The 24,880-nt window shown below is 40.0% G+C and overlaps 1 long non-coding RNA gene and 1 pseudogene across 2 annotated transcripts; one reads left to right on the top strand and one right to left on the bottom strand.

The window, feature by feature from the left end:
- Window positions 1–2,347: 2,347 nt before the first annotated feature.
- Window positions 2,348–20,525, bottom strand: LOC106560082. 2 transcript variants are annotated; one of them, XR_005355167.1, is made up of 4 exons: window positions 20,426–20,525; window positions 10,282–10,429; window positions 5,230–5,451; window positions 2,348–3,835 (listed from the first exon to the last, which is right to left on the bottom strand). It is a non-coding gene; the product is annotated as an uncharacterized LOC106560082 (long non-coding RNA). The 2 variants fall into 2 exon arrangements; XR_005355166.1 differs by having other exon boundaries at window positions 5,270–5,451.
- Window positions 10,344–13,448, top strand: LOC100687257 (annotated as a pseudogene).
- Window positions 20,526–24,880: the final 4,355 nt, after the last annotated feature.

Genomic DNA, 24,880 nt, shown 5'->3' with positions numbered 1-24,880 from the left:
ACCCTCATCAATAGCATTTATGGAATGCCTCCTTGATGCCACGTGTCAGGGGATTTGCATGTGTCACCTCTAGGTCACATAGTGGTGGTCTGACGGCGGGATAAACTTCCCAGGGCAGACAGTGACAGCTCACAGCTGTCCCCTTCCAAGCACGGTATCCTTTGGGATCCTAGCAGGCCCCCCTGGGAACTGAAGGGTACAGACTCTACCCATTGTGTGACCCTGCTGGTATTGGGCACCAGCAGTAGTTGAAGCCAGCCTTCCTTTCCTCTCACACACAGGCACAAACTCATGCACACACTCGTGCACCCATGCATGCACGCATATACACACATAAACACATGCTTCAGCTCCGATGCTGGGGCAGGCTTGTGTAGAGGTTGCACCTGATGTCCATATGCATGGAGTTCACATGCATCTCTGCCCAAGAGTGGACTCCAAACAAAAGTTTGAAAACTTCACTGAAGCAGAGGAAATCCAGGATCCCAGGGCTCATCTCCCTAATGCCCCTTCCCCACTAACTGTCTGTTGGGTGGTGGTCTTATGAGTGAGTCAGAGCTGGTCTTCACTTCACCAGCAGAGGTTAGTGTGGTGTGTGGATGACTCCTCCTCACCCTCGAGAGCAAACAAGAACCAGACAACCACAAAGTACCCTGCTGGTCCTGAGACTGACCCTTTAACCTAAAGTCTTTGGGGGGTATAAAAAAAAAAAAAAGAACCTGAAAAAAAATTTTCTAAATACAGTAATTTGTTTAGGCATTGACAAACTTTAATGTGTCATTAAGAATTAATTTACCAAATTAATCAATCAATTTAGTTGAGTAATCAGATCAAGCAGATAACAGGCCAGTGTGATCTGGTCCAATTAAATTAGATGAGTAGAAAGCCCAGATGATTAGATCGGATTAGTCAAATGCTTTTTGGAAGCATTCACAGATGGAAAGTGCAAGGTCTTCCCAGGGTCTTCTGTATGAGGGTTGGGCTGGTGGTGAGGGGCTGCCTGGGATCCTAGATGCTGTCCCCTCTCAGGTTTTAGGAGTCCTGTAACTTCAGACATACAACTTAGTAACCAGATCACTGAACAGCCATATAAGTTCCCTGTACATGCTGTGATAATTTATCACCACCATAGTAGCTAAAACAACACAACTTTATTATCTTATAGTTCTGGAGGCCAGAAGTCCAAAATGGAGGTAAAATCAAGATGTTAGCAGAACTGCATTCCCTCTGGGGGCTGGACAGGAAAATCCACTCCTTGCCTTTTCCAGCTTCCAGAGGCCACCTGGCTCATGACCACATCACTTGGACATCAACTTTGGCCATCAGCCACATTTCCTTGCACTCTGATGCTCCTGCACTCTTTCACTAATGGGGACCCTTATGACTATACCAGGTCCACCCAGCTAATCCATGATAACTTCCCCATCACAAAATCCTTAACTCCATCACCTCTGCAAAGTCTCTTTTGGCACATAAGGGAACATACTCCCAGATCGGGATTAGGATGTGGACATCTTTGGAGGGCCACTCCACCTACAACAACCTAAGGCCATTGCCAGAGTTTTGGAAGTTATGATGCCATGTCTGGTCCCTTGCAGACACCTCCATGCTTAGAGATTCTAAAAGGCTTAATGGGATACGACTGTATATCCCTGATTCCGCCACAGCAACTAAAACTCTTACAATTAAAGTAATCCGTTTGCATTAAGGCTTGGCTTCTAGAAAGCTCCTATAATCATAAGAATATATGACCTATGAGGATAAATAACATGCTTCCATTAACACCAATCACCTGTGACTAGAAGATGATGGGTTGGTTTACAAACTTCCTATGATTAAGAGGTGCCTTAATTAATTGCATGGCATAATTAATTACATGTTAGAAGGAGATCAGCTGATAATGCTCAGAACTTGGGACTCCAAGTCCTTGCTCTAGACTCTAAAAAAGACAAAATAACATTGCATATACAACAGTTACTTCTGCCATAAAATATGTTAGCTGGAGACAGGGTCCAATAATAGACTCTGCTATACTAAAGTACCTATGTATATACTTGTATCTAATCTCATATTTTTCTAATGGTTTCCCTCTACCGACAAGTATGTGTTTAGTAGACCACTGCTTGGAACAGAGGATAAAGTCCATAAGGGCAAGACAAAAACCTTTTTTAAAATATTTTATTTACTTATTTATTTATTTCACACACGGACAGTGGGGAATGGGCAGAAAGAGAGGGAGAGAAAGAATCCCAAGCAGACTCTCCCCCTGAGCATGGAGCCCAAGGCAGGGCTAAATCTCAGGACTCTGAGATCATGACCTGAGGAGATATCAAGACTCAGATGCTTAACTAACTCAGCCACCCTGGCACCCCAGGAATAAAAACAGTTTAAAATATGCTATGTCCTGGGTAGGGAATGATATGGCAGTTAAAAGTTGGTTCTGCCTTCAAGAAGTTGTATTTGTTCGCCGGGACTGCCCTAACAAAGCACCATAGGCTAAGTGGCTTACACAACAAAAGCTTTTTTTCCCACAGTTCTGGAGGCAAGAAATCTGAGGTCGAGGTGTTGGCCGAGTCATTTCCCTCTGAGGCCCTCTCCTTGCCTGCTAAGATGGCATCTCCTCCCTGTGTCTTCACATGGTCCTCCGCCTGTGCGTGTCCATGCCCTCATCTCCTCTTGTCATTTCTATCGGGTCAGGACCCAACCTAGTGATCTCATTTCAACATAATTAACTTATTCAAGACCCTGGCTCCAAAATACAGTCATATTCTGAGGTCCTGGAGGTTCAGATTTCAACATCTCAATTTTTGAGGAATACAATTCAGCCCATCCCAGAAATGTCATATCTCATGGAGCAAAGAGGAGGTGGCAACAGAGATGGAGGAGGAAGAAATGCATATACATTTGTGGAAGGGAAGACTCAAGAGATGAGCTGTAACTTGACCAAAAGAGAGTTAAATTTGTCCTTAATTGGGAAAAAGACACCAATTACAAGGAGAATAGATAGTAAGGAATCCCACCTGCTTCTCATTGATTCACTAATAAAAGTTTAATTTCAAGATTTTAGGTCTTACTTCATCTGTATTCTGCTCGTCATCGCAGTTTATAGTCCACCCACATTTCAAGAGTACCCAGAATATGTCTGTTTCCCCCATGAATAGAAAACTCCATCTTTAACCTTCAATTATAAGGCAATCAGTCAAAATGGAAGAGATAATAAAGTTTCCACTTTATCTCCATGGGGACAGAAAACTGCCAGATGTCAGCTTTGCCCCTAAACCTCTCTACCTTAAGTCTCTCATCTATAATAAAATGAGATACCCTGGATCATTCCACAATTCCATAATTTAGTGAGGTTGGACTCAAATCTACTTAGGACTCTAGAGAAAATCATTTCATATACATTTCCCAGGGAAATATTAAATTAAAATCATGACCATTTAATGGCTAAAAACCAAATGAGGATAATGAGCATAAATATCAATGAAAAGAAAAAATTAGAAAAATAATCAGTAGAGAAATTGTTTATATTTCTTATTAACATGAATCACGTCCTTAAGGCGATTACTGCCCGTGTCCATCTGCCAGGGCTGCTGTAACAAGGCACTGCCAGTTGACAACTGAAACAACACAAATTTATTGTCTCACGGTTCTGGAGCCCAGAAGTCTGAGATCAAGGTGTCAGCAGGATTGGTTCCTTCTGAGGACCCTGGAGAAGAACCTGCTCCAGGCCGCTCTCCCAGCTTCTGTTGTTCCTGAGCTTTTGGCAGCATAACCCCCGTCTTCACATGGCATTCTCCCGGTGTGAGTGTCTGTGTCCAAATCACCTCCTTTTCTATAAAAACACCAGTCACATTGGAGTCTGCGCCCACCCGACTCTAATATGACTGCATCTGAACTAATGACACGTGTAACCACTCTGTTTCCAAATATATCACCTTCTGAGATTTGGGGGCATCAGGACTTGAACATACAAATTTTGGAAGAACACCTTCAATCCATAATACTGTCCGTCAACGAATTTAAAAATTAGACTATTTCATTTTCCCATCTCGTTCCTTTCAAAAGAAAGACTCAGTCTTGGCATGTTACCTACATTTTCCATAATGACACTTTTAATCAATAACTAAATCAAAAGCAAATTAAAAAAAAACCTCTATGCCAACTAAAATAAGAATCCTGATTATAAGATGGATCCCACTTTATGTGTGCATAAAATCTGTTTGCCTCTAGAAGTACCCTGGTCCTTTTAGCATATCTGTTTTTCTCCTACTCATGTATGTGTTAGGTTTAGCAGTTATTTTCAGAACACCTTCCACTTAAGGAATCCTTGAGGCGATAAAGTATCTAGTGTAGACCATCTGTCATGATTCAGGTATAGGTGAGATACCTGTAAGGAAGAAAACTGGTTCTCACTGGTAGTGCAGAGCAACCACAATTAAGATGTGCTTGATAAAATCAAGAGAAGCCTCCTTGATTCTTGTATAGACTTGCTCGGCATCCTCCAGAGCACATATTTAGAAATAAAATATATTTGTATTCCTCTTATAGCTCACAGTAAACATTGCTAGCACATATTTTAATTCTGCTTCACTTTTAATTAGCTTTTACAGAGAATAATATTGCAGGTGAATGCTATCCTACAGTAGTAACATTTTTCTGATAACTTCAGAATTCAAGGTGGCAGCAAAGGAGTCCCACAGTTTAAGAAAACCATAGTTTAATATGGACCTTTAAAAGATAAACATTGGGCTGGCATTTGAAGATATGCCTTTAGCACAGGTTTGAAACTGTCTGCTATTCTGAACATTTAATGCATATTAAATTATAGGCGTAACATTTTAAAAGCAGGTTTGGAACAAAAATCTCATTAAACATCACCTGGCCAGCCGTCCTCAAACTAAACCAATTGAACTGAAAAAAAGCCTGTCTAGGGCCACATAGAAAGCATCTTCTAGAGCTGTGGGGACATCTTGTGGCCAATTTTAGTAAGGATTTTAAAAAATGAGATATTTCGACTCCAATACAGTGAATGATTACAATTTGTTAGTAATTGTGGTCTATGTAGAGAACATAAAGATGAACAAAACATAAGCTGTGCTTTGAAAAATCTATCAGAATAGAAAAACAGTGAGCATTTTAATATGGCCAGGCCTCATCTTATTTAGGTATACACAAGAAATACAGGTATCTTGTAAAAAAATGTTAAAGTACAGATGTAATAAACACCTGTGTTTTTGCGTCTCCTCCGTACACCCACGTTCCTTACCACTTCAGTGCAGTGTTATTTTGGAAGCCATTTTGCACTCATCCATTGGCCATATGTTGGTGAGGCTTGCTGGTCAACACCTCTGGTTTCAGGCCTCCCTAGTCCTCCTCATATTCTATCAGGAGCACAGGCCCCAAACTAGGTAAAAGTCGTTCACTTCTGGGAGTGAATTTTTCATTAACCTGTGGAGACAAAGATGACCTTTTCTGCTGGTTGCTTGTCAGCCTACAGCTGCTGCTAACCAGCTAATATCATGTTGGGGGAGCACATCTGGTAATGAAGGAGCCTGGAAAAAGCAAAGGCAGGAAGTGAAGAGCATTTGGGATAGGACCACAAGACCAAGTCATACCACCGTGGACTGTTCAGGAAAAAGGGTTGATCCTGTAAGGAAACCAATTGAATTAATGCAAAAGATAAGCATAAAAAGAAAGAGTGAATGAAAAACATCGAACTAATGGAAAACTAGTAACAACTTTCAGGTAGCTAGGTAGATAGATAGATAGACAAATACATTAACATAAACACAAATAAATAAAATAAATTTAAATATTTTTATTTATTTATTATTTGTTATTATTAAATAGTTCTGAAAATCAGCTTTCCTGGCTAAATACGATGCAAAAAACTTTCCACATACGTGGATGTCACAATGCTCTATACTTAAAGTTTGCAATTTTCCATTCTAGAGAGGCAGCATAATTTAGACAATCCATTGTCATTTGCTGGACCCTTTGAACATTTAGTCTGTTGGCAATCTTTGAAGCTATCAACAATTCTCCAACCTGTCATGCTTTCCTGAAAAATTGTCAGAGTATTTCCTTAGAATTGGAGAGAATTTTTAAGTTCCATCAGCAATTATTTAATTGTATTTGAGATAAAATAAAGATAAATTGGTTTTATTCAGATGGTTTCTATTGCCCTTGGAAAACATAGATGCCAGTTGGGATCATACTAACATTTAAGATTCAGACAATGATGGGCAGCCCAGGTGGCTCAGCAGTTTAGTGCCAACTTTGGCCCAGCGTGTGATCCTGGGGACCTGGGATTGAGTCCCGCATCGGGCTTCCTGCATGGAGCCTGCTCCTCCCTCTGCCTGTGTCTCTGCCTCTCTCTCTCTCTCTCTCTGTCATGAATGAATAAATAATAAATAAATAAAATCTTAAAAAAAAATTTGGACAGTGAAACTTTGGCCCCAGGAATTAAAATATCCATTCTGAGAGAAAAAAAAAATATCCAAATCCATGAATGACTGGTACTCTGGTGCCAGAAATGGGAGATGGGGGACTGGGTGAATGGCACCATTTGTTTATTTTTTCTTTTTGCCTACACACCTACAAATAAATTCATGAAAAAGTGGCTCAAAGTCATTGATTGGGGTAGGAGGGGTAGTGTAAACCACAATAAGATGTCTTCCATGATCATTTACCCTTTAAAAGGGCTACACTTAAAAAGATTTACCACATCGAATGTTTGTGACGACATGGAGCAACTGGAACCCTCCCAGCTGGTCAGTGGGAGTGTAACATGGCACTACCACATTGGAGAACTGACAGTCTTTCTGAAAGTTAAACATACTCCCATCACAGGACTTAGCCATTTCACTCCTAAGGACTAACCCCAAATCAATAAAAACATATTTTAGAAATCTTTATGAAGATTTATGCATAAATGTTCTTAACACTTGTTTTTTCATTATAGCCTACACTGGAAACAACTTAGACATCCATATATATTACATTCTCATAATGAAATACTACTCAGTAATAAAAGAAGCTACCGATTCGCACACCACAGGAATGAATTTCAAAATCATTGCTCTGAGTGAAATACTTCATCACAGAAGAGTACATACTACTATAGGATTTCTTTTTTTTTTTAGAATTTTTTTTAAAGATTTTATTAATTTATTCATGAGAGACACAGGGAGAGAGAGAGAAGCAGAGAGAGAAGCAAGCTCCATGCAAGAAGGCCGATGAGGGACTCCATCCCTGAACCCCAGAATCAATCCCCAGGTGGAAGGCAGGCACCAAGCCACTGAGCCACCCAGGGACCCCCTATAGGATTTCCTTTATACAAAATTCTATTCAATGTAGCTTAATCTGGATTGGCAAAAGGCAGGTCAATAGTTGCTTAAGGCTAGGAATGGTAAAAAGATAGTCTATAATGTGGCATGAAGAAGTCTGGGGGCAATGAAAATCTATATCTTTATTGTGGTCATATTTTCATGGGCGTATGCATGTCAAAACCCATGAATTATACACTTGAACTGGAGAGAACTTATTATACATAAATTATACCCCAATAAAACTGATAAAATAATTTAAAAATTTTAAAAAATTTGCTGCTTGCAAATGCTTCTTTAAAAGTATGTATAGAGTTTGAAGTATTAGCATGGAATATAATATTCTCTTAAAACACCAAAGGAAAATAATATCACAAAATATGGATTCTAAGTCAAGAAGCACTATTAAGAGAAAAAGAAATAATTCGTTATGATAGAAGAGTCAGTACTTCAGGAAGCCACAATTGTAAATCAGTATGTACTCTATACCATATTTTCAAGTTATTTAAATGATATAAAATTTAAAGATAAATTACTCAAATTTACAATCATATTCAAACATTTTTATCACTCCCTTTTCTCCCCATACTAAAGACCGAAAAAAAGTAACGTCATAAAATATTAGAACAAAATGATTAAACAACTTGAATGATTTGGCATTTATAAAATACTGCACCAGAAAATTGCATTATTTTCATAATAGTTGATTAAATTGGCCTTTTGGTGGACCATAAGACAAGTCCCAGTATATTTTAGTGAATTAAAGTCATAGGGAATGTGTTCTCTGACCACAGTGAAATTAGTCTAGAAATTTATTACAAAAAGATAATCAGAAAATCCCCAAGTGTTTAAAATTAGACAATACAGGGATCCCTGGGTGGCGCAGCGGTTTGGCGCCTGCCTTTGGCCCAGGGCGCGATCCTGGAGACCCGGGATCGAATCCCACGTCGGGCTCCCCGTGCATGGAGCCTGCTTCTCCCTCTGCCTGTGTCTCTGCCTCTCTCTCTCTCTCTCTGTGACTATCATAAATAAATAAAAATTTAAAAAAATAAAAATAAAAATAAAATTAGACAATACATTTCTAAATAATCATAGATCAAAGAAGAAATAATACTGGAATTTAGAAAATAATAGGAATGAAGAATAATAAAAATACAGTATTTTTCCAAAATGTGCAATACAGATAAAGCTCTATCCAAAGGGCCTAAATAGAAATATTAAAAAGAAGAAAGGCTAAAAATAAATTAATTTGGGATTTGGGTCTTAAGATAAAGAATAAAATTAAGACCAAAGAATATGAAAGTAGAAAAAATATAAAGAAAAGGGTAAAACTTAACGATAATAAAGTACAATAGATAATAAGACAAAAAGTTGAATCTTTGAAAAGACTAAAAAAATTCATAAATTTTTGGCAAGTCTGATTTTTTTTAAAGCAAAAAGTAACCTGGAAACATGGGAAGAGATATGAATCTAGACTCTATCCTAAACGAGCAACGTATTACGGACAAAATGTAAAAATTAAGATATTTATGAGACAATTAGAAATTTGAGCATCAAACATTGGATAATCAAGGAATTGTCACCATCTTGTAGGTGGGATGATAATAAAGTTAACTAAAAGGTGTATGTATCATGTAGAGATGCATACCACAATGTCACTGTATGGGATGAGCTAATGCTTGGGATTTGCTCCAATATATTAAGGAGGGCAGAATTGGTGGTAGGTGCATGGAAGGGAAGCACTGGCTCTGCACTGCTGGTTGTTGGTGGGGTGGGGAGAGTGATAGGTACATGGGATTCATTCAACTACACCATTTACTTATGTGATAGTCAAAATTTCCATAATGAGCAAATTCCTTAAAAAAAAAAAAATGTACTATGGGCAGCCCTGGTGGCTCAGCGGTTTGGCGCTGCCTTCGGCCCAGGGTGTGATCCTGGAGACTGGAAATCGAGTCCCGCGTTGGACTCCATGCATGGAGCCTGCTTTTCCCTCTGCCTATATCTCTGCTTCTCTCTCTCTCTCTCTCTCTCTGTCTGTCTCTCATGAATAAATAAAATATTTTTTAAAATACTATGAACCAAACTGACACAAGAAACTGAAAAAATATATTCTTCTGCATATTAGAGAAATAAAAAACCATGAAAAACATTTGTCCCCCAAACACAAAACTTTTTATGCAGATGGCTTTAATTGCAAATCCTTCTAAGTATCTACAATTAGCCAATCTTACACAAATTACTCCTATAAAGGGAAAGTGAGAACAGGGTTGCTTGGGTGGCTCAGTCTGTTAAGCACTCAACTCTTGATTTTGGCTCAGGTTACGATCTCAGGGTTGTGAGACGGAGTCCAGTGTTGGGCTCTGTGCTCAGCATTAAGTCTGCTTGAGATTCTCTCTCTCTTTCTCCCTCTGCCCCTCTCCCAGCTCATGCTCACTCTCTCTCTCTTTCTCTAAAGTAAATACATAAAATCTTAAAAAAAAAAAAAAAAAAAAAGCAACGAGGTGCTTGGGTGGCCTGTCAGTTAAGTGTCTGCCTTCAGTTCTGGGCATGATCTCAGGGTCCTGGGACTCAGTCACACATCCGGCTCCCTCTGATTCTCCCTCTGCCTCTGCCTCTGCCCCTGTGCTCTCTCTCTCCTAAATAAATGAATAAAATCTTTTTTTTTTAAAGTGAGAACAATTCTCAGTTAATTTTATGAGACCTGCATAATTTTGATAGTAAAACTTGACAAGAACATTGTAATAAAGGTAAATCAAACATAAATGTGCTTCATAGACATGGAGGCAAAAATTTTTAAAGAAAGCATTAGAAAACCTAACCTAGCAATATTTTTTTAGAAAAGGAAAAAAGAAAAAGTTGAGTTCATTTTAGGAATGCAAGGTTGCTTTATCACTCAAAAATCCATTACCTCCCCCCCAAAAAAATTAATAATAATATAAAATCCAATTACCGCTTTAGGAGAATAAAGAACAAATATCAGGTCCGAGCGAGGCAGAAGATGGGACTCGGGATTCTTCCGCGGAACAAGTGCAGAACAGGATAATCGGTTCAGCAACAAACAGGAGAAGCTAGTGAAGCAGCTGAAATTTGCAGAATGCCTAGAAAAAAAAGGCGGACATGAGCAAAGTAAATTTGGAGGTTATAAAGCCTTGGATAACAAAACAAGTAACGGAAATCCTTGGGTTTGAAGATGATGTTGTGATTGAGTTCATATTCAACCAGCTGGAAGTGAAGACTCCAGACTCCAAAATGATGCAGATCAACCTGCCTGGGTTTTTGAATGGAAAAAAATGCTAGAGAATTTATGGGAGAACTGTGGCCCCTGCTCTTAGGTACACAAGAAAACATCGCTGGAATCCCTTCTGCTTTTCTAGAACGGAAGAAAGAAGAAATAAAACAAAGACAGATTGAACAAGAAAAGTTGGCATCTATGAAAAAAAGCAAGATGAAGACAAGGATAAGAAGGATAAGGAAGAAAAAGAAAGCAGCAGAGAAAAAAGGGAGAGGTCTTGAAGCCCAAGAAGACCCAGATCCAGATCTCCTTCCCCTAGAAGACGATCTTCCCCTGTCAGGAGAGGGAGAAAGCGCAGTTATTCTTGATCTCCCCATCACAGAACCAAGAGCCGGAGTCCTTCCCCTGCTCCAGAAAAGAAGGAAAAACCTCCAGAGCTCCCAGAACCATCAGCGAAAGTAAAAGAACCTTCAGTACAAGAGGCCACTTCTACTAGTGACATCCTGAAAGTTCCCAATCCCGAACCTGTACCAGAGCCTAAAGAACCTTCTCCGGAGAAAAATTCCAAAAAGGAGAAGGAGAAGACCCGACCAAGATCTCGGTCACGTTCCAAATCAAGATCCCGGACACGGTCTCGCTCTCCTTCTCCTACCCCACCTAGACGGCGTCACAGATCCCGATCAAGATCAGACGCACCTAGAAGGAGGCCAAGTCCGAGAAGGCGGCCATGCCTCGCGGAAGAGCCCCTCCAAGACGAATGCCACCTCCACCCAGGCCTTGGCCTGGAGTAGAGCTCCAGTGAGACGGAGACGACGTCCATCAGCATCCTTGTCTGGAAGTAGCTCATCATCCTCTTCATCTCGTTCCGGGTCACCGCCAAAGAAGCCTCCTAAGAGGACATCCAGTCCCCCTCGAAAAACTCGTGGGTTATCTCCTTCAGCAAGTCCTCCGAGGCGAAGGCGTGGGCCATCACCTCCAGCAACTCCCCCACCCAAAACCCGCCATCCCCCAACACCCCAGCAGGCAAATCGTACAAGAAGTCGTGTTTCTGTCTCTCCAGGGAGAACTTCAGGTAAAGTGACAAGACATCAAGGTACTGAGAAAAGAGAGTCCCCTTCACCAGCACCTAAGCCTAGAAAAGTAGAGTTCTCTGAATCGGAAGAAGATAAAGGTGGCAGAATGGCTGCGACACATTCTGTGCAGCAGAGACGTCAATCCAGACGACAGAACCAGCAGTCTTCATCTGATCCCGGCTCCTCTTCTTCCTCAGAAGATGAGAGCCCCAAGAGTTCCCATGTGAAGAATGGTGAGGTAGGCAGGCGGCGGAGACATTCCCCTCCCCGGAGTGCCTCTCCATCACCTCGATAGTGCCAGAAAGAGACTTCGCCTCGCGGTAGACAGAGGAGGAGTCCTTCCGTGGGGACCCACCAGAAGGCGTTCCCCTTCTGCCCCCACTCCTCCTAGGCGCAGGTCCCCACACCACTACCACAACCAAGAACTCCTTCTCCCCCCCGCCGGCACTCACCATCCCCAAGAAGATACTCTCCTCCCATACAGAGGAGATACTCTCCTTCTCCACCTCCAAAGAGAAGAACAGCTTCTCCCCCTCCCCCTCCTAAACGAAGGGCATCACCAGCTCCACCACCAAAGCGTCGGGTCTCCCATTCTCCACCTCCCAAACAAAGAAGCTCCCCAGTCACCAAGAGATGTTCGCCTTCATTATCATCAAAGCATAGGAAAGGGTCTTCCCCGGGCCGGGGAAACGAAAGGCATTTTCCCTCACCACGGCCTCGAGCTCCTCAGACCTCCTCAAGTCCTCCACCTGTTCACAGAAGAGCATCATCATCACCCCAAAGAAGGCAGTCCTCTTCTCCAAGTACTAGGCCCATTAGGAGAGTCTCCAGGACTCCAGAACCCAAAAAGACAAAAAAGGCTGCCTCACCAAGCCCTCAGTCTGTAAGGAGGGTTTCCTCCTCTCGGTCTGTCTCAGGATCTCCTGAGCCAGCAGCTAAAAAAACCCCAGCACCTCTATCCCCTGTCCAGTCTCAGTCCCCCTCTACCAACTGTTCACCAGCAGTACCAGGTCAAAAAGACTAAAAGCCCAACACCAAGCCCATCTCTGACAAGGAACTCAGACCCAAAGGAGGTGGAAAGAAAAGAAAAAGAAGGACAAGAAACACAAGAAGCACAAAAAACACAAGAAGGAAAGGGCCTTTGCGGCAGCCGCTGCAGCAGCTGTCACTCCCACGGCCCCTGCGGCCCCCACGACCACATCAGCACAGGAGGAACCGGAGGCAGAGCCTGAGCCTAAGAAGGAGACCAAGAGTGACCCCGACGACAACCTTGACGACTTAGAGAAGCACCTGCGTGAAAAGGAGCTGAGGTCGATGCAGAAGGCTCAAGCGTCCCCACAGTCTTAGGCGGGAATGTGTGTCACGATGTACATTTTATTTGGTTTGTACACAATTCAATTTCAAAATTGCTAAAATGTGTTTGAGCTTTAGAGTGGATGGCCACAGGACTAGCTAGAGTTACTAAACCAAACCAAGCTCAGACTTGTGTCCCTCATTTACTCATAAGGCTCAGGAGCCCAAAGGTTGAATAATTGGTTGATGCTTGAGAAAGGGCTTAAGCAATGGTTTCCGGAGCTCGCTTTTAAGTGATCGCCCACATAATACAATTGATATAATGTGTTCTAGCCTGGTGGTAAAGTTAACTAGGGGTCTGTGCTATTCTTACTGGTCTGTTAATCATATCCATCGTCCTTTAAAAAGCGTATGCATCTAGAATAGCATGTTTATCTGTTAACTTAAAACCCTCCTGTGTCAGTAGGGCCTGTCATGCATGTGGGTATTCCTTTATCTTTATTCTGCTTGTGCTGTATGATACCGTTAAAACCTTAAATAAAGTTGACACTGCTTGGACATCATCCACTGTGTCCCTCCTGTCCCCATCTCTTTACTTTTCTTTTATTTCCTCATCCCCTTACCCTTAGGACCCTATCGTGTTGCCACAAAGTGCACAACACTTTAGACTATAACATTTGTTGTAATAATTGCTAGGTTGAAGTTCACCATGTAAAAAAAAGGGGGGGGGGCATGGATTTACATTGCAAAAGGTGTCCACAGTGTATTAGTTACATTCTTTCATTGACAGCTGACGTAAATTCATTTAGAGTGAAATATTTTAAGCCAAAAAAAATCCCCTTTTTAAAAAAGGGGTTTCAATATTGTTGTCATTTTTATGGTTTCTTTAAAGGCCTTGGCTTTTCCCAGAGGTTTTCCTTTCTTGTCATTTTTTTTCTTTATTTTTTTTTCTCATTTGAGTCTTAGCACCCATTTAAATTATGATACTTCCAACCTTGTATGGTTTGCAAGCTTGCCCAGAAATAAGACCACTGTTGAACTACCACAAAGTATAAATGAATATTTTAATGCCACAATCTTTCCTGTTGCCTGTGGAGTCTCTGCTGAAATGAATCAGGATTCGAGCTCTAGGACGAGATGGAAAATGAAAGCATGTTGTTTGCCAGGACACTGTGGGTTTATATTGATGTGTAACAAGTTGATTTGGAACACTGGAATTCATTCTATTCTGTTGTGGTTTTTTTTGTTTTGTTTTGTTTTGTTTTGTTTTTTGTAAAGGCAATTAACTAGTCCCAGGAAGGATCCTTCAGTTCTATAAAAGTTTGTTTTATGAAATGTCATGGCTCCATTCATAACTTTGTCTTGTTCTTCCAATTGGTATATACAACTTTCAGAGCTCTCAGATTTGGAAGGCTGGAAGGGTCCAGACTTTGAAATAGTGTCTTGTTTTCACTGTTTTTGGTTTTTTTATTTTTGTTTTTAAACTAAAGCTATATAAAGTTTGTGGATTAAACAGAATAAATTTCTAAATTAAAAAAAAACAAATATCACATGATCATCCCAATAGATGTGGGAAAAGTAGATAATAAAAATTTAGCACTTATGATCAAATTATTTAACTACTAATAGAAGTAAAAAATTAAAACTAATTGAAAATATAAAATATTAAAAAATCTACAGGTATCATCATACAGAATGGTAAAGTACTGAAAGCTTTCCTCCCCCTGAGACCAGAAATGAGACAAGGATGCTCATTATTACCAACTCTAGTCAAGATAGTACTAGATATCTTAGCACCATATGGCAAGAAAAAGAAACAAAAGATAGAAGAATTGAAAGTATAGGAATAAAAGTGCCATTATTTTCATTGGCATTATTAAAATAGTCAAATATACGCAGGCAATCCATTTACATTAGAAAGTAAACTTAGTAAGGTCACTGCTTAAAGTCAACACACAAAATTAGTTACATTTTTATATTTAAATAAGTAATTTAAAATAATTTTCAAATGACACCATCTATAACATCTGAAAAAAGTAAATACAAAGGAATAAATGCAGCAAAATACTTATAAATCATATAGACATATAGACAAAGTGTTACTAATCATTATTATGTCCAATAAAAGAAAATACAGCGTCATGTAGAAATAAAGTTCATGAATATACTCATGAACACACTCAGTGTTGAAAATATGTCAGTTCTCTCAAACTGACCAATAGATTTAATAAAGTCTCCCTCATAATCCCAGCAGTATTTTTTTCAGGAAATTGACAAGATGATTCTGAATTTATCTAGAAATGCAAAAGGCCAGAATATCCAAAAACACTTTTTAAAAAAGAGCAAAGTTGGAAGACTTACACCAGACCCCAAAACATCTTTAAAGAAAGATATAATAGAAACATATTACATTATCTAAAATTCCCATTATGTAATTTGTAAAATTTTTTTTTACAATTTGTAAAATTAATAGGCATGCACAATAGCAGAAAAACATGATCCATAATAAAGAAAAAATAATAGAAACTCACTCTGAGATGACAAAAGTTTTGGAATAGTAGTCAAGGACATTAAGGCAGCTATTATAAATAGAGTCAAGAACTTAAAGGAAGTTAATGAACAAGATGGGAAATCTCAGTAAAGAAATAGAAACTATAAAAAGAATCAAATGGAAATGCTAAGACTACAACTCACAACATCTGAAGTGAAAAAAATCCACAACATTGGCTTAACATCTGGTCAATTGCACATGGCAAAAGAAATAGTGTGTTTGAAAATAAGAGAAATGACCCAATCTTAAGAAGAGAGAGAGACAAAAAAAAAAAAAAGAAAGTAAGAAATGAACAGAGCCTCAGTGACCTTTGAGAGACCATCCAAATATAACATGTGATTGGACTGCCCAAAAGAGAAGGGGATGGAACAGGAAAAAAGTACTTGAAGAAATAATGGCTGAAATTTTCTGAAAAGTGATGAAAACTCAATTTACAGAACCACAAATCACAGAAAATCCCAAGCAGGAAAAACACACACAAAACCACATCTAGTCTGAAAAGCAGCCAGAGAGAAAGACATGATTAAGGGGGAAACATACAAATGACTGCTGATTTGGCAGCAGTAACAGTAGAGGTGAATAAGCAATGAAATGACCCGGGAGCACTTGAGTGGCTCAGACTGCTAGGTGGCCAGCTCTTGACTTCTGCTCAGGTCATGATCTCAGGGTTGTGGGATGGAGCCTCACATCAGGCTCTGCACTCTGCAGGTTGTCTGCTTGAGATTCTTTCCTTCTCCCTCTGCCCCTCCTCCTGCTCACATGTTCTCTCTCTCTCTCTCTCTCTCTCTCAAATAAATAAATAAATCTTTAAAAAAATGACCCAAACAAACCTGTCATCTCAGCATCTCAGATCCCACAAAGAGGCCTCAAAATGAGATTGAAATAAAGACATTTTCAAATAAATAAAAGTCACAGGAATGTGAGGCCAGGAGATCTGCACCACAAGAAATGCTAAGAATAAGTTATTTGAATTGAAGAGAAAGGTTACCAAATGGAAATATGCATCCACAGAAAAATACAAAGGGCACTGGAAACGAGAAGATTGTGAATGAAGATATGTTGGACTTTCTCCTTTTTCATCTCTTAACTTATATAAAAGACGAGTAATTACTCAATCATAAAAAAAACATTATATTATGGGTTTTATAGAAAATTAAAAAAAAAGGGGGGGGGGCAGCCCCGGTGGTGCAGCGGTTTGGTGCAGCCTGCAGCCTGGGGTGCGATCCTGGAGACCCGGGATCGAGTCCCACATCGGGCTCCCTGCATGGAGCCTGCTTCTCCCTCTGCCTCTCTCTCTCTCTCTCTCTCTCTCTCTCTCTGTCTATAAATAAATAAATAAAATCTTAAAAAAAAAAGAAAATATAAAAATAAAATATATGATAAATGTAGCATAAAGGACAGGTGGTGACAAAATTATATTGTTGCAAGGTCTTTACATTTTGTGTAATGTCATATAATTTTAATTACAGATTGAGATAGGTTAAGAATGCATATGCTAATCCCTAGTGCAGCCATTAAAAATAATTTTAAAAAGAAAACAAAATCCAATAAAATACATTAACTGGAATACTGTATTAGTTTTCTAGGCCTCTCATAACACAGGACCATAAACCAGGTAGCTTACACAACAGAAATTCATTGCATTACAGTTCTAGAGGCCAGAAGTCCAAAGTCAAGCTGTCAGCAGGGCTCTATTCCCTCTGAAGGGTCTAGGGAAAGATATGTCCCACACCTCTCTCTCTCTCAGCTTCTGCAGTTTCTTGGTCATGACAGACAATTTCAGTCTTCCCCTGCGGCTCTCCCTATGCGTATCTCTTCATATAATGTTCTCTTTGTAAAGACATCAGTTATATTCAATCAGGGGCCACCCTACTCCAGTGTGACCTAATCTCAACTAATTATAACAACTCTATTTCCAAGTAAGTTCACAATGTGAAGTTCTGTGGCATTAAGACTTAAACAGATGAACGGGGAGGGGGACACAATTCAACCCACAACAAATGCTAAAACATATTTGATTGATCCAAAAGAAATCAGTTAAAAAAGGAACAGAGGAATGGAAATACCCCCCAAAAAAATCCAAATCAATAACAACATGATAGATTAAATACATTCATACCAATAATTGTGATAAACATATAGCCTCTAATTAAAAGTAAAAGATCATTAAACTAAATTAAAAAATCAAGACCCAACTATATGCTGTATAAAGAGATACATTTTTTATTAAAGATTTTTATTTATTTATTCATGAGAAACACAGAGAATGAGAGACAAAGATAGAGGCAGAGGGAGAAGCAGGCTCCATGCAGGGAGCCAGATGTGGGACTCGATCCCGGGACTCCAGGATCACTCCCAGGGCCGAAGGCAGGCGCCAAACCGCTGAGCACCCAGGGATCCCCCAGGGATACATTTTAAATATACACAGGTGTGTTAAATATAAATACTAAGCATAAGAAACCTGTTGTATCTAAATTAATACCAGATAAAATAGACTTCAAGACAAGGATGAATTAAAGAGGTAAAAGAAAGTAATAGCTCATACTGATATACACATTAATTCATCAACGTGACATAATCTTAAGAAAAAATGCATTTAAAGCCATAGCATCAAAAACCATGGAGCAAAAGCAAAATTTGACAGAATTAAGAGGAAAGATAAGTCATCTACAGTCATAGTTAAAGAGTTGTCACTAATCTGCTAATTGATACAGCAAACAGACAATGAACAGTAAGGATCAAACATAGCTAACATTATCAGAAACTTTTTTTAAAAGATTTTGCTTATTTATTCATGACAGAGAGAGAGAGGCAGAGACACAGGCAGAGGGAGAAGCAGGCTCCATGAAGGGAGTCGGACGTGGGACTCAATCCCGGGTCTCCTGGATCACACCACAGGCCGAAGGCGACGCCAAACCACTGGGCCACCAGGGCTACCCTCATTATCAGAAATTAATCCAACTAGCATGTATAGAGTACTATGCATAATGAGTCACTGGGGACTAAAAGTTTATATTCTTTTCTTTTCTTGGGTAATCTTTACTTTCAATATAGGGGTGGCGGATAGGTAGAAGAAAACAAAAAATAATCATTTAAGTCTCACCATATGCTCATTCTACACAGGTAAAGGTCAACAGAAGCAATCCTGAGCCAAATTGAATTACGTAGGGGCACCTGGGTGGTTCAGTGGTTGAGCATCTGCCTTTGGCTCAGGTCATGATTCTGGGGTCCTGGGATCGAGTCCCACATCAGGCTCCCCACATGGACCCTGCTTCTCCCTCTGCCTATGTCTCTGCCTCTCTGTGTCTCTCCTGAATAAATTAAAAAACAAAAACCAAATTGAATTATGCTGATCTTTGCTGAAGTCAACAAACAGTCATTTAATACAATGATCAATTGATTTTGGGCGGCGGCATTTACAAATGGTATCCTGAAAAACTGAGTAAACATAGGGGGGGGAGATAGATCTCACCCATAGTTTATAGCACACAGAATATTAATTCACAAACAATCATAAGACTAAACATACAAACTAAAATAAATTTTTTTTAGGAGACAGGATAACATCTCTATGAACTTGGGATAAGCATAGGTTTCCTAGATAATTCACCAAAAACTTACTTACTAAACACAGAGATTACATTGAGGAATTGGACTGTGATATAGTTAAGAATTGCTTATCAGGAGACATTGCTAAGCAGATGAAAAAGTCAATCAGAAAAAAAGAAAAAAAAAGTCAATCAGAAGTTGGAAGAAGACTATTCTCGATAAATAAATCTGACAAAGGACTTATGACTAGAATATATTAAAGATGACTGTAAATTAGTAATAGAAAGATAATCAACCCCATAAAAAGGGTCAAAAGGTTTGAAAGATAATTCACAAAAGGAGATATATAAACAAGCACATTAAAAAAATGGCTTACTTTATGAATCATGAGAAAAGAAAGCCACAATGAGATACTCCTCTACACCCACTAAAATAAAAAAGACAGAGAACCGTAATTGTTGCTGAGGATGCGACGACCCTGGAACTCTACACCTCATTTGTGGGAATGGGACATCGCCCTCCCATTTTAGAGAGCTGGTAGATATAAACCTACCCTCCGACCAGCCTTCCACCCTCAGGTATATTATCCAAGAGAAATGGCAACGTGTGCCACAAGAAGACTTGCTCATGAATGTTTACAGAAGCTCTTCCATAATAGTCGGAAACTGGAAACAATCCAATGTCCAACAAGCAGTGAGCAGATAAATTGCGGTATATTTGCACAATGGAATGCTACTCAATTAAAACAAAACAAAAACCCAAAAACTACTGCCATGGACAAAACACAGGAGCAGTAAATTAAGTGAAAGAAGCCAGACATGGAAGATCCTTATACTCTATGACTCCATCCCTGTGACTTTCTGGAGCAGGTGAAACCAATTCTGATGATGAAGTACGGAACAGAAGCTGCCTTTGAGTGAGGGGAGGGACAGCATTGACAGAGGGAGTTCACGAAGGAACTTTCTGGGCTCATGGAAATGTTTCATATTTTGATAGAGGTATGTACCACTCAGGTGCATATATATTTGTCAAAATTCATCCAACAGAACACTCAAGATCTGTGCATTTTACTACATGTAACATTTACTTCAATAAAGAGCGGAGAAGGAGGACAAAGGCATTTTCCATGCATTCAAAGCAACAAAACATATTTTGCAAGAACATATGCATAAAAATAAAGGGTGACTTAGTCTTCAGAAGCAGTTGTGGCTACAATGTTGAATGATTTCCTTAAATGTAACATTTAGTTACTTGTTCATTTTCCAGGGTGAGGGTCTTAAGCCCCTGTGAGGAAAGAAGAGAGAGGGGGTGGGGAGTGGGGAGAGAAGGAAACAAATTAAAAAAGCAAGAGGGGTGATGGGCCTGGCAGCAATGGAGGGGCAGGACGGGCTCACACCTGATTACGGCTCTCCCTTGTTTTCCTGCTCATGGCAAGCCCTGGACCTCTAACCTACTTCAGTTTCCTTTCCCAGTTTCACCATCAGTCAGGGCCTCTGTATACGTTTAAAGTATCTGTCAGTCCCTTCACTGATGTATTTGTGATCCGAGATTATGACTTAATGTCATTAAGTCATAAGATAAGATTATGACTAAGTCATAATCTTAATGTCATAATCTCATAATCATAAGACTATGACTTAATGTCATTAAGTCACCCTTAACAATTTCCAAACTTGGCATATTTGAAAGCATATTGCATCTTGCGCGATACGTTGTACCATGACGTTGTAAAAATATGTCCCAGCAAAACCAACCGAGAGGGACTGGAGATGAAAACTGCCAAAGCCTCTCGGTTCACTGCTTCTTGTTTCACTGGTTTTTACTTGAATTCCTCCGTGACTGCTTGTACCACAAAAGTACAACCATTCATGGCCACTAGGTGGGTCTCTCCTCAAAAACTCTGGCTTTGTTCCTTTTCCTTCCACAGGGCTGAACAAATTACATTAGTATCTGGACCTGTTCTCTCTCTTCCAAATTGGGTGTGTTGAGTTTTCCTCTTTATGGGTTTGCTAAGAACAAATGTAACGATCCTAAGCACCTAGATACTAGAACAAAGTGTTTATTATTCCAAACAAAGGGAACATTTGTGACAGCAAGAATATTCTACTCAGTCAAGCAGGAGAAGGTATTACCAGCCCTGAGTTCAGGAAAACTGCAATCCCTCCCTTCCTACCTTCCTACCTCCCTTCCTTCCTTCCTTGTCTCCCCTTTTGTCTTTCTATCTTCCTTTCTTTTTGTCTGTCTCTTTCTTTCTTCATATTTTCTTTGTTTCTCCGGCACTTTGAGCTTCTGCCTCCAGAGTGTAGACAAATAGAAGAAAGTAGCTACCAGCACTCTGAGGGGAAACAGCCCTGACCTGCAGTTCCTGCTCTGGCCATGCTAGCCATCTTCTCCTCTTGGCTGGTTTTTTACAGAGCCCGCAGAACTGAAGGCCCCCCCTGTGTTGCTCCCTGACCTCGTGCTCCTTGACATTGTCCAGCAGGTGAAATGCGACTCATGCACAGGGATGTCAGCGGCCAGGTGTAGTTCAGGCAAAGGGATAACAAGGCCCACCTGCTTTGGTCCCACTGTGGTGGGGATCACCCCCAGCTCTGTGCCCACAAGCAGGTTACCTAACTAGGCTGTGTCTTGACTTCTTTATCTATGAAGAAAAGATCATGATTTTACCTACTTCATCTGGGTTTTGAGTAATGAATGAGTAAAGCACTTGGAATTGTACCTGAGACATGGTACATGATTAAATACTAATCATACTAATAATAATAAGAAGGATCCCTAGTATTATTAACACAAGCAGACATGAAGTTAAGAGAGTCAGGATTAACAAGTAGCAGATTAGATGATTTATAGGTATTTTTTCATTGTCTTGTTTTTTTGTTGTTGTTGTTTTGTTTTTTGTTTTTTTTTTTTTTTGAGGCTTTTTGGACTGAGGACCAAGGTCTTTCCCTATGTTACAAAGTCCTGCTTTCCAGGGCAAAGGCCAGAGTGAAAGCACATACACTGGCATTTCAAATGACTCAAACAAGTGTTTCCTTAGGCTCAGGGAGTATGGCAGATGTATCACCAAGTATTTGCAAAATTCTTGGAGGTGGTACATAAACTCAGGATTGTCACCTAGAAGAGAGATGCATTGGAGTTGTGGGCCTTGATCGTATAAAAATATAAGATGTCCCAAAATTGGGCAGCCCGGGTGGCTCAGTGGTTTAGCGCCACCTTCGGCCTGGGGTGTGATCCTGGAGACCCGGATCGAGTCCCATGTCGGGGTCCCTGCGTAGAGACTGCTTCTCCCTCTGCCTGTGTCTCTGCCTCTCTCTTTCCCTCTGTCTCATGAAAAAATAAATAAAATCTTAAAAAAAAAAATTTCCCAAAATTAAACCACTGCTGTGGAGAAAAAGTGTTCGCCTTAGAGAATATTCAAAGGAGCAGGAACAGAGCAGCATTGACCCTGTGTCACTTGGTTTCAGGATCTCACAATCTAAAATGGTGAGGACCCTGCTATTCTGCTTCCAAATGATACATAATTGTCTTAAGATTCAAAGAGCTTTTCAACCTAGAATAACACTCTTCATATGTGGGGAGAATTGACTATTATTTCCCACAGAGGGAGTTTCAGCCAATGAAGAAATCTTAGTCCTGGAATGGGCCTTAGGTTTAACACTTCCAGAGTAAGAAAAAAAGGTGAACTTAAAATATTTTTAAGGACGCAACACCATACTTTGTCATAAATTGATGATACCTAAGGCTTCTTAATTAACAGTCTCTCTTACAATGAGAGATCTCCTGTAAGATGTGGCCATATCTGAATTGAAAAGGGGAGGCAGGCATGCGTTATTTTTATCGCATAAGGGACCATGTTCAGAAATCAAAACTAATATTCTAGCCTGTCACACTGTATTATTTCCCGTAATTACTTTCATTGCTCAAGGCTTTCTTGTCAGATTTTCAGAAACTGTAGGTTTAAATTTGCATAAGACATCCTGCTTTGTTGCCAAACCCCGAGGACATTTAACTCTTCTCACCAGGCTTATCACAGCTTTCTTAGGGTTCCTTCTAATGGAGAGAGTTCAGTCTCGAACTTACACAACATATCTGAAGCTTTTGACGCCTCCTTTTTTTAAATTTTTATTTATTTATGATAGTCACAGAGAGAGAGAGAGAGAGGCAGAGACACAGGCAGAGGGAGAAGCAGGCTCCATGCACCGGGAGCCCGACGTGGGATTCGATCCCGAGTCTCCAGGATCGCGCCCTGGGCCAAAGGCAGGCACTAAACCGCTGTACCACCCAGGGATCCCGGACACCTCCTTTTAAAACAATTTCTTGGGACGCCTGGGTGGTTAAGAGGTTGAACATCTTCCTTCAGGTCAGGTGCTGGTCCCAGGGTCCTGGGATCGAGTCCCGAATCGGGCTCCGTGCAGGAAACCTGCTTCTCTCTCTGCTATGTCTCTGATTCCCTTGCTGTGTATCTCATGAATAAATAGATAAAAGCTTAAAGAAAAACCAAACAATTTCTTATTTTGCTCCTTAGTCTTCTGACCCCTTTGCTGAGTACTGCTTCGGATGCACATACGACTTCTCTTTCCTAGTCAAGTCCAGAATTTAGGGCAATGAGAAATTCTGCCAAAGACTTTCTAATCACACTACATGGTCTCTAGTCAATCGCTGCTTTTATCTTCAGAGACAATCACTGTTCTGCTCTTTCTCTACCACAGATTGGTCATGCCTCGTGTAGAACTTCCTAAGAATAGAATCATAGAGTATGTACTTTTCATTTGCAGGCTGGCAAGTGACCTGTAGGTAACAAAATGTTCTATTTCTATCATCTTATTGGAGCAAAATGAAATTCATGACTAAAAAGACTATTGAAGAAGAACAAAATTTAAAAACTCCTACTTCAGGGCACCTGAGTGGCTCAGTTGGTTAAGCATCCAACTCTTGATTTTGGCTCATGGTGTCATGGGTTGTGAGATGGAGGCCCCCAGTTGGGCTCTGCACTCAGTGAGGAGTCTGCTTGAGATTCTCACTCTCCCTCACCTTCTACCCCTCCCTCTACTTTCTCTCTCTCATTCCCTAAAAATAAATAAACAAATCTTTTTTAAAAAAAGACTCAGACTTCCTGGTTTCAAGATTTACTTTAAATCTACAGATATCAAGATAATGTGGTATTTATGAAAGAATAGATATATATATCAATGTAATAGAATAGAGATTCCAGAAATAAAGATACACAAGTACAGTCAACTGATTTTTTTTATTATGTCAAAATATACATAACAAAAACTTAACCATTTATTTTTTTAAAAAATATTTTATTTATTTATTGATGGGAGAGAGAGAGAGAATGAGGCAGAGACACAGGCAGAGGGAGAAGCAGGCTCCATGCAGGGAGCCCGACGTGGGACTCGATCCCAGGTCTCCAGGATCACGCCCTGGATAGATGGCAGTGCTAAACCGCTGAGCCACCTGGGCTGCCCAACTCTACCATTTAACCATGTTTCAGCATGAAAGACAGTGGTGTTTGGTATATTCTCAGTGTTGTATAATCATTACCACTATCCATTTCCAGAATGTTTTCATCATCCCAAACTGAAACTCTGTCCCTATTAAATAATAATTCTCCCCCTGCCAGCCATAAGAACCTCTAGTCTATTCTGTCTCTTTGAATTGACTATTCTGGTACCTCATATAAGTAGAATCATACAATATGTGTCATTTTGTGTCTGGCCTATTTCATTTCAGTAAGCATAATGTTTTCAAAGTTCATCCATGATGTAGCATGTGTCAGAATTTCCTCCCTTTTTAAGGCTAAATAACATTCCATTACATGTTTACAGTACACTTTGTTTGCCTATTC

The sequence above is a fragment of the Canis lupus genome, chromosome 2 (genome assembly GCF_011100685.1).
Source record: "Canis lupus familiaris isolate Mischka breed German Shepherd chromosome 2, alternate assembly UU_Cfam_GSD_1.0, whole genome shotgun sequence".
In the NCBI taxonomy this organism is placed as follows: Eukaryota; Metazoa; Chordata; class Mammalia; order Carnivora; family Canidae; genus Canis; species Canis lupus.
The sequence above is the reverse complement of the archived record's forward strand: the minus strand, read 5'-3'. Positions and strand labels throughout refer to the sequence as shown.